This window comes from Rhincodon typus, chromosome 3, assembly GCF_021869965.1.
Source record: "Rhincodon typus isolate 14 chromosome 3, sRhiTyp1.1, whole genome shotgun sequence".
In the NCBI taxonomy this organism is placed as follows: Eukaryota; Metazoa; Chordata; class Chondrichthyes; order Orectolobiformes; family Rhincodontidae; genus Rhincodon; species Rhincodon typus.
In genome coordinates this window covers 127,574,674-127,585,290 of record NC_063334.1, presented here as the reverse complement: position 1 = coordinate 127,585,290, position 10,617 = coordinate 127,574,674, and positions in this window count along the sequence as shown.

The window sequence follows — 10,617 nt, the reverse complement described above, 5'->3', positions numbered from 1 at the left end:
TCTGACCCACAGCAATGTGGTTGACTCTTAACTGCCCTCTGGGCAATAAATGCTGGCCTAGCCAGAGATGTCTTTTTCATGATTTTTAAAAATTTTCAAGTGCTTGCCCAAGTACTTTTTAAAGGTTGTGCGGTTTCCTGCTTCAGCTACCCTCCCAGGCAGTGCGTTCCAGCCCTTCACCACCCTCTTGATAAAATATTTAACCCTAAATCTTCTCTAAAATCTCCCTTTCACTTTAAAAGTGTGCCCTCTTGTTGTTGGCCCTTTTAAACTAATAACTGATTCAAAATCAACTACTGTTTATGGAAGAGTGTTCCAAACCTCTACATAAGAACATAAGAGCTAGGAGCAGGAGTAGGCCGTCTGGCCCTTCGAGCCTGCTCCGCCATTCAATAAGATCATGGCTGATCTTTTTGTGGACTCATTCACTTACCCGCGTTCTCACCGTATCCCTTAATTCCTTTATTGTTCAAAAAAAATCTACCTTATCTTTAAAAACGTTTACTGAAGTAGCGTCAACTACTCCACTGGGCAAGGAATTCCATAGATAAATTCTACCACCCTTTGTGTGTAGAAGTGCTTCCTAACACCTTTCCTGAACAGTCTAGCCTTAATTCTCAATCTGCTCCAGAACTTGACAGTCTGTCTTCCCACATTTTGTAATTACATCCTCCTCCCCAGAGAAGACAGAATCATTTAACACTCTACCAATGCCCTCTGGCCTCACAGATTGTCCCCGAGGTCCTTAATGGGCCCTACTCCTTCCACGGTTAGTCTCTTCCCTTGATATATGTTGGGATTCTTCCTAATCTTGCCTGCTAGCATTTTCTTGTGCCCCCTCTTTGTTCTACTAATTGTTTTCTTGAGTTCCCCTCACCTACACTTCCTGTAGTCCTCTGGGACCTCAATTGTTTTGCTCCCCTTCTATCTGTTACACTTCTCTTTTTGTCCTTTTTATTGAGTCTCGATATTCTTAGACATCCAGGGTTCTCTGAGCTTGTTGCTCCTGCATTTCCCATTAAAGAGAATATATTGAACCTGTATTCTGCCCAATAACTTTTGAACACCTCCCACAGTTCTGCTGCAGATCTACCCTCAAGTAGCATTGCCCAGTGTACTTTGGCCAGAACAGTACAGCACAGGAACAGAGCCATTCTAAACTAATCCCATGTGACTGCATATGGTCTGTATCCTTCTATTCCCTGCCTGTTCATGTGTCTGTCTAAATGACTCTTAAAAATTACTATCATATCTGCTTCTACCACCTCCCCTGGCAGTGCATTCCTGGCACCCACCACCTTCTGTGTGAAAGAGTTATATCACACATCCCCTTTACACTTTCACCCTCTCGCCTTAAACATATGCCCCCTATTATTTAAAATTTCCAACCTGGGAAAAAGACTGATTATCCACCCTCAGCAAAAACAATTCAAGTTTGTCCAACCAGTTAATACACTTCAACCAAGGCAACATCCTGGTTAACTCTTTCGCACCTTGTCCAAAGCCTCCACATCTTTCCTATAGTGCAGGGACCACAACTGTGTGCAATTCTCCAAATGTGGCCTCACTAAAGTTTATACAGCTGCAATGTTATGTGCCAGCTCTTATATTCAATACCCTAACTGACAAAGCCAAGCATGCTGTAAGCCTTCTTTACCACCTTATTGACTTGTGTTGCCATTTTCAGGGGGCTATGGGCTTGGACTCCAAGGTCCCTCTATATCAGTGCTCCGAAGCATGCTACCATATACAATCATTTTCTTCTTGCATTTCACCTCCCAAAATCCATCGCCTCAAACTTGTTTGGATTATATCCATCTGCTATTTCTCCACCCAACTTTACAACTGATCTACATCCTGTTATATCGTTTGACAACATTCCTCACAACTCCACCAATTTTTGTATCGTCTGGAAATTTAATAGTCAGACCACCTACATGTTCATCCAAGTCATATCGTATATATACATACTGGAAACAAGAGAGATCCTACCACTGATTCTTGAAGCATCAGTGATCATAGATCTTCAGTCAGAGAAATGCCCTTCTACAACTACCCCCTTTCTCCCATGACCAAGCTAATTTTGTATCCAATTTAGCAATTCACCATCAGTCCTATGTGACTCAATCTCTGGATCAGCCTACCATGAGGGACCTTGTCAAATGCTTCAGTAAAGTCCATGCAGACAACATCAACTACCCTATCCTAATCAACCATAGAAACATAGAAGATAGGAGCAGGAGGAGGCCATTCGGCCCTTTGAGCCTTCTCTAACATTCTTCACGACCATGGCTGCTCATCCAACCCAATAGCCTAATCCTGTTTTCTCCCCATAACCCTTGATCCCATTTGCCCCAAGTGCGATATTTAGCTGCCTCTTGGATATATTCAATGTTGTGGCATCAACTGCTTCCTGTGGTAATGAATCCCACAGGCTCACCACTCTCTGGGTGAAGAAATGTCTCCTCATCTCCATCCTAAATCGTCCACCCCAAATCCTCAGACTGTGATCCCTGGTTCTGGACACATCCACCATCGGGAACATCCTCCCTGCACCTACCCTGTCCAGTCCTGCTAGGATTTTATAAGTCTCTATGACATTTCCGCCCCCGCCCATGTCATTTATCTGAACTCCAGTGAAAACAATCCCAACCTAGTCAATCTCTCCTCATATGTCAGACCCACCATCCTGGAATCAGCCTGGTAAACCTTCGCTGCACACCCACAAGAGCAATAATATTCTTCCTCAGAAAAGGATACCAAAACTGCACACAATATTCCAGGTGTGGTCTCACCAAGGCCCTGTATAACTGCGACAACACATCCCTGCTCCTGTACTCGAAACCTCTTACAATGAAGGCCAACATCCCACTTACCTTCTTTACTGCCTGCCACACCTGCATGCTTACCTTCAGTGACTAGCGCACAAGGACACCCAGGTCCCACTGCACGCTCGCCTTTCCCAATTTACAGCCATTCAGGTAGCAATCTGTCTTCTTGTTTTTGCTTCCGAAGTGAATAACCTCACATTTATCCAAATTATACTGCATCAGCCATTGATTTGCCCACTCACCCAATATGTCCAGATCATGCCACAGGATCGCTTCATCCGTGTTACAGTTCATCCTCCCACCCAACTTGGTATCAGCTGCAAACTTTGAGATGTTACATTTTGTTCTCTCATCCAAATCATTAATATATATTGTGAATAGCTGGGGTCCCAGCACCGATCCCTGTGGTACCCCACTAGTTACTGCCTGCCAATTGGAAAAGGACCCATTAATTCCTACTCTTTGTTTCCTCTCTGCCAACCAGTTTCCTATCCATCTCAATACACTTGCCCCAATCCCATGTTCCCTGCAAGTTTCCTTTCGTACTCTATTTTTATCTTCTTAATTAATCTCATGGTCCTTCTTTGCTGAATTCTAAACTGCTCCCAATCCTCAGATTTATTATTTTTCTTGGCCAATCTCTATGCTTCTTCCTTGGATCAGGTAGTATCTCTTGTTTCCTTTGTAAACCATGGATTGGCCCTCTTACCCATTTTGCTTTTGCAACAGACAGGAATAAACGGCTGTTACAGCTCCCCCATGCATTCCTTGAATGTTTGCCATTGCCTATCCACTGTCATCCCTTTTAGTAACTCTCCCCAGTCTATCAAGGCCAACTCACAGCTCATATCTTCATAGTTTCCTTTACTAAGATTCAGCACCCTAGTCTCTAAATTAACAACCTCACTCTCCATCTTGATTAAAAAAAAATTCTTTCATGTTATGGTCACTCTTCCCCAAGGGATCTCGCACAGCTAGATTGGCAATTTCATTACACAGTACCTAGTCTAAGATGGCCTGTTCTCTGGTTGATTCCTCATATAATGGTCAAGAAAACCATCCTGTATATACTCCAGGAATTCCTCCTGTATGGCATTGTGGCTAATTGGATTTGCCTAATCTATGTGCAGATTAAAATCCCCCATGATCACTGAAATTCCTTTATCACATGCATCTCCAATTTCCTGTTTAATGCCATTTCCAACATCACCACTGCAGGTTGGGGGTCTATAAATGATAAACACTAATGCCCCTTGGGTGGCACCGTGGCACAGTGGTTAGCACTGCTGCCTCACAGTGCCAGGGATCCGGGTTTGATTCCAGCCTCGGGCGACTGTCTGTGTGGAGTTTGCACATTCTCCCCGTGTCTGCGTGGATTTCCTCCGGGTGTCCCGGTTTCCTCCCACAGTCCAAAGATGTGCAGGTTAGGTGGATTGGCCATGCTAAATTGCCTGTAGTGTTCAGGGAGGTGTAGATTAGGTGGGTTATAGGGGGATGGGTCTGGGTGGGATGCTCTGAGGTTCGGTGTGGACTTGTTGGGCCGAAGGGCCTGTTCCCACCCCTGAGAGGTCATCCAAAATGGTATATCTGGTTTGCAGTGGAATGTCAACAGGAGATTCCTGCACAACCTGCCTAATTCTCTTGCTCTGTCTGGTGGTCACCCATTCCCTTCCTGCCTGCAGAGCCTGAGACTGCGGTGTGACCGCCTCTCTATACATGCTATCCACGATACTCTCTGCCTTGCAGATGCTCCACCGTGTCCCCAACCACCACTCCAGCTCTGAAACTCGAGCTTCCAGGAGGTTGTGGTCAAGCTGTCCCTTGATAGCACTTTCTCCTCAATCCCCTGTTTGGTAGTGGGGACTGTGCCAATGCAAATCTTCACCCCAACCGCCAACCAGCTTTGTCACCATTCTCTACTCCCGTACTCTCACCTCGAACACCTGTCCAACTTCATTCCCCAGAATTAGGTCCAGCACAAGCTGTCCCTTGTAGGACCATCTACACGGTGACATAAAAAGCTCACTGTATGTACTTCAAGAAATAGAACAGAGAACATAGAACAGTACAGGCCCTTTGGCCCACAATGTTGTGCCAAACTATTATCCTACTAAGATCAATCTACCCTGCATACCCTACATTTTACTATCCTCCATGTGCCTATCCAAGAGTTGCTTAAAAGTCTCTAAAGTATCTGACTCCACTGCTGGCAGCGCATTCCACACGCCCACCACTCTCTGTGAAGAACCTACCTCTGACATCTCCCCTATACTTTCCTCCAATCACCTTCAAATTATGCCCCCTCATAATAGTCATTTCTGCCCTGGGAAAAAGTTTCTGACTATCCACTCTATCTATGTCTCTCATCAGCTTGCATACCTCTATCAAGTCACCTCTCATCCTTCTTCGCTCCAATGAAAAAAGCCCTAGCTCCCTCAACCTTTCCTCATAAGACCTGCCCTCCAGTCCAGGCAGCATCCTGGTAAATCTCCTCTGCACCCTCTCTAAAGCTTCCACATCTTTCCTATAATGAGGTGACCAGAACTGAACACAATATTCCAAGTGTGGTCTAACCAGGGTTTTATAGAGCTGCACCATAACCTCGCAGCTCTTAAACTCAATTCCCCTGCCAATGAAAGCCAACACACCATGCGCCTTCTTTACAACCCTACCAACTTGGGTAGCAACTTTGAGGGATCTATGGACTTGGACCCCTAGATCTCTCTGGTCATCCACACTGCCGGGAATCCTGCCATTAACCCTATATTCTGCATTCAAATTTGACCTTCCAAAATGAATCACTTCACACTTTTCTGGGTTGAATTCCATCTGCCACTTCTTTGCCCAGCTCTGCATCCTGTCAATGTCCTGTTGCAACCTACAACAGCCCTCCACGCTGTCCACAACTCCACCAACCTTCGTGTCATCCGCAAACTCACTAACCCACCCTTCCACTTCCTCATCCAAGTCATTTATAAAGATCACAAAGAGCAGAGGTCCCAAAACAGATCCCTGCGGAACACCACTGGTCACCGAGCTCCAGGCTGAATACTTTCCATCTACTACCACCCTCTGTCTTCTATTGGATGGCCAGTTTTGTATCCAGACAGCCAAATTTCCCTGAATCCCATGCCTCCTTACTTTCTGAATGAGCCTACCATGTGGAACCTTATCGAATGTTTTGCTAAAATCCATATACACCACATCCACTGCTCTACCTTCATTGCTGTGTTTTGTCACATCCTCAACGAATTCAATAAGGCTTGTTAGGCATGACCTGCCCCTCACAAAGCCATGTTGACTATTTCTAATCAAACTGTGCTTTTCCAAATAATCATAAATACTGTCTCTCAGAATCCTCTCCAATAATTTGCCCACCACAGAAGACAGACTGTCTGGCCTATAATTCCCAGGATTATCCCTATTCCCTTTCTTGAACAAGGGAATGACATTTGCCACCGTCCAATCTTCTGGTACTACTCCAGTGGACAGTGAGGGCACAAAGATCATCACCAAAGGGGCAGCAATCACTTCCCTCGCATCCCATAGAAACCTTGAGTATATCCCGTCCGGTCGAGGGGACTTATCTATCCTCATGTTTTTCAAACTTTCTAGCACATCCTCCTTCTTAACATCAACCTGTTTGAGCATATCTACCTGTTTCATGCTGTCCTCACAAACGTCAAGATCCCTCTCACTGGTGAATACTGAAGCAAAATATTCATTAAGGATCTCCCCTACCTCCTCTGACTCTGCTCACAAGTTCCCCCCACTATCCCTGATTGGCCCTACCCTTACTCTGGCCATCCTCTTGTTCCTCACATAAGCATAGAATGCTTTGGGGTTTTCCTTGATCCTACCTGTTTTCTCATACCCCCTTCTAGCTCTCCTAAGTCCATTCTTCAGTTCCTTCCTGGCTACCTTGTAGACCTCTAGAGCCCTGTCTGATCCTTGCTTCCTCAACCTTAAGTAAGCTTCCTTCTTCCTCTGGACTAGGTGTTCCACATGTCTTGTCATCCAAGGTTCCTTCACCTTACCATCCTTTCCTTGCCTCAGTTGGACAAACCTATCCAGTATCTGTAGCAACTGTCCCCTAAACAACATCCATATTTCTATCGTGCATTTCCCCGAGAACATCTGATCCCAATTGGTGCTCCGTAGTTCTTGCCTAATAGTATTGTAATTCCCCCTCCTTCAATTAAATACTTTCCCATCCCGTCTGCTCCTATCCCTCTCCATGACTATAGTAAAAGTCAGGGAGTTATGATCACTATCACCAAAATGCTCTCCTACCGAGAGATCTGACACCTGGCCTGGTTCATTGCCAAGCACCAAATCCAAATGGCCTCCCCTCTCATCGGCCTATCTACATATTGAGTCAGAAATCCTTCTTGGACACACCTGACAAAATCTGTTCCATCCAAACTATTTGCACTTAGGAGGTTCCAGTCTTTATTAGGGAAGTTGAAGTCACCCATGACAACAAGCCTATTACTTCTGCACATTCCCAAAATCTGTCTCCCAATCTGTTCCTCAGTGTCTCTGTTGCTACTGGGGGGTCTATAGAAAACTCCGAATAAAGTGACTGCTCCTTTCCTGTTTCTGACTCCCACCCACACTGACTCACTGGAGAAACCCTCCTCCATGACCTCCCTTTCTACAGCTGTGATACCATCCCTGATTAGCAATGCCACTCCCCCACCTTTTACCTCCCTCCCTATTTCTTTAGAAACATCTATACCCCAGAACATCCAACAACCATTCCTGCCCCTGTGTTATCCAAGTCTCCGTAGTGGCCACAACATCGTAGTTCCAAGTACTGATCCATGCTCTAAGTTCGTCACCCTTACTCCTGACACTTCTTGCATCAAGTTGACACACCTCAACCCATCGCACTGACTGCCATTTTTCCCTATCAACTGTCTATCCTTCCTCACAGATTCTCTGCATGCTGTATCTGCCTGTACACCGGCTACCCCATCCTCTGATCTGTAGCTCTGGTTCCGTTGCCCCTGCCAAACTAGTTTAAACCCTCCCGAAGAGCTCTAGCAAACCTCCCACGCAGTTCAGGTGCAACCCATCCTTTCTGTACAGGTCCCACCTTCCCCAGAAATCTGTGCCCACTAAACCCTTTATACTGCGATTATCCCAATTAATGTTTGAGAAATTGAAATTCCCATATGTAATTAGTCTATTATTTTTCCCACCGCATCCAGTGATGAATGGTAAGGGACAATTAAACAACTCACTGGAGGACAAGGTTCTGCAATTATCCCCAGCCTCAATGATGGGGAAGCCTAGCATATCAGTGTGAAAGATAAGGCAGAAGCATTCACAACAGTCTTCAGTCAGAAGTAGTGAGTGGGTGATCCATCCTGGCCTCCTCTAGTAGTCCCCAGCACCGCAGGTGCCAGACTTCAACTTTCTCCTCGTGTTACCCATTGTATTATGTAGAACTGCAACATTTTCCTGTAAACCAGTGCTTTCACTTGCAGCTTTTGAACCAACTCACATCGCTCTTTATTTTCCTTATCCAGTTGTAAAGCTCATCGATGTTCACTGTAGGTTGACTTATTCCAAACTATTTCTAACTCAGTCTTTTCTTTCAGAACATTTTTCTTAAGTACATCAAGGACAGACTCATAATTCCATCACACTTCTCCAATATCTTGTACAGCTTGCATGACCACTCAACCTATCTTTTCTGCACCTGCATGCTTATCTTCAGCAACTGGTGCACAAGGTCCCATTGCACACTCCCCTCTCCCAGTTTACAGCCATTCAGGTAATAATCCGCCTTCCTGTTTTCACCAGGATGCTGCCTGGGATTGAAAATGTGAATTATGAGGAAAGGTTGGACAGGCCTGGCTTGTTTCTCACTGGGGGCAATCCGATTGAGGTGTACAAGATTATGAGGGGCACAGACAGAGTTGATGAACATCTGTTCCCTTAACTGAAAGGTCAGTCATGAGGGGACATGTGTTCATAGTGAGAGGCAGGAGGTTTAGCAGAGATGTGAGGAAAAACCTTTTCACACTGAGGATGGGGACAGTCTGGAATGTGCTTACTGGGAGGATGGTAGAAGCAATTTGTCTCACATCCTTTAAGAAGTACCTGGATGAGTACATGGCATGTCATAACTTTCAAGGCTATGGCCCAAATGTAGTAAAAGGGATTAGGTTAATTGCCAGGTGTTTCTTTCATGTCGGTGCAGACTCGATGGGCCGAAAGGCCCCTTCTGCGCTGTATGATTCTATGAGATAGATACTGCTGATGAAGTACACAGGGTGGATGAGAGATATGAGGTCTGTTCAAGGCCAAGATAGACAGATTTTAAATCAGGAAGGGAATCAACAGTTATGGGGAAAAGACAGGTCGGTGAAGTTGAGGATTATCAGATTCAGTGTCTCACTGAGTGGTGGAATAGACTCGCTAGGCTGAATGGCCAACTTCCGCTTATGGTCTGTTGAATGTCTTGGGTAAGGTTCTTATAAGAATGCTAGCCTTGCTTTTATTGGTCAATTGGATTTTATAATGATAATCATTAATTTTATTCTGAGAAACTTGAGTATCCCTTGGATTACATTTGCTTTTACATTTGCTCATTTGGCCCACCATGTCCATTCTGATGTTTATGCTGCACTTGAACCTGTTCCCATTCCTGACTCCATCAGCATATCCACTGTTCCCTTTCTCCTCTGTGTATCTATTTAGCTTCCCACTAAATACATTGCAACTATTCCTTTTGACCACTCCCTGTGGGAGCGAGTCCCTTATTTTCACCACTCTCTGGATGAAGAATTTCCTTCAGAATTCCTGGCAGGGTTTCTTGGGGTCTATCTTAGATTGACATCCTCCAGTTACACTGCCCTATAAGGAAATACTCTCACTGTATCCACTTTATCAAACCTTCTCAGAATTTTACAGACTTCAATTATGTGACATTAGGCTAGTTCTGATCTAAATATCACCACATTTATCTTTCCACACTGTTCCCTCTGATGTCCCTTCTCCAGCATCTATCCTTGGGCCATCCTGCTTCTCATCCACGTGCAGATCTTTTACAACATTATATGAATCCTGACCATGTGATCAATTAAATCGTGTTCCCTGGATATGTCTGAAATATCTACTTACCACCTCGCCTCTTGGCTGGTCTCCTGATGATGGATGAGGTTTGCTTCATACAGTGAACTACCTGCTCTCACTTCCAGCTGTCTGCAGAGCTGATGTCTTTACATTATCTTCTCTTTTTTGCTGCGAGATGCTCAACTTATGTAAGTGTTGCAAATTGGGGACACTTAAGAATAATTTTTTTTACAGAATTTCCTGTAACATGGTTGTTACTGCACAGTAACTAGTCTTCTGCAAAAAAAAAAATTTCTAGTGAATAAAGACAACAGGTGCATACAAGAAAGGACACAAAGATCCCCAGGATCACAGAGCCATGAAGTTCCATTGAACTGACATCAACAAACAATATGGTATGACATGTACCGTCTAATGAATGCAGTGTTTAGGGAAATAGAAGTTTTTCCAAGAACAAAAATGCCAACTATCCTTCAAAGGCCTCAAGGAGGCCTCTAGTCTGAAAAACAACCCTCTACGACCACAGTATGGAGCTGGAGGAACACAGCAGGAACTTCAGAAGAGTCCCGACCCGAAATGTCAGCTTTCCTGCTCCTCTGATGCTGCCTGGCCTGCTGTGTTCATCCAGCTCCACACCTTGTTATCTCTGACTCCAGCTTTGGCAGTTCCTACTACCTCTACCACCACCCTCTGTCTC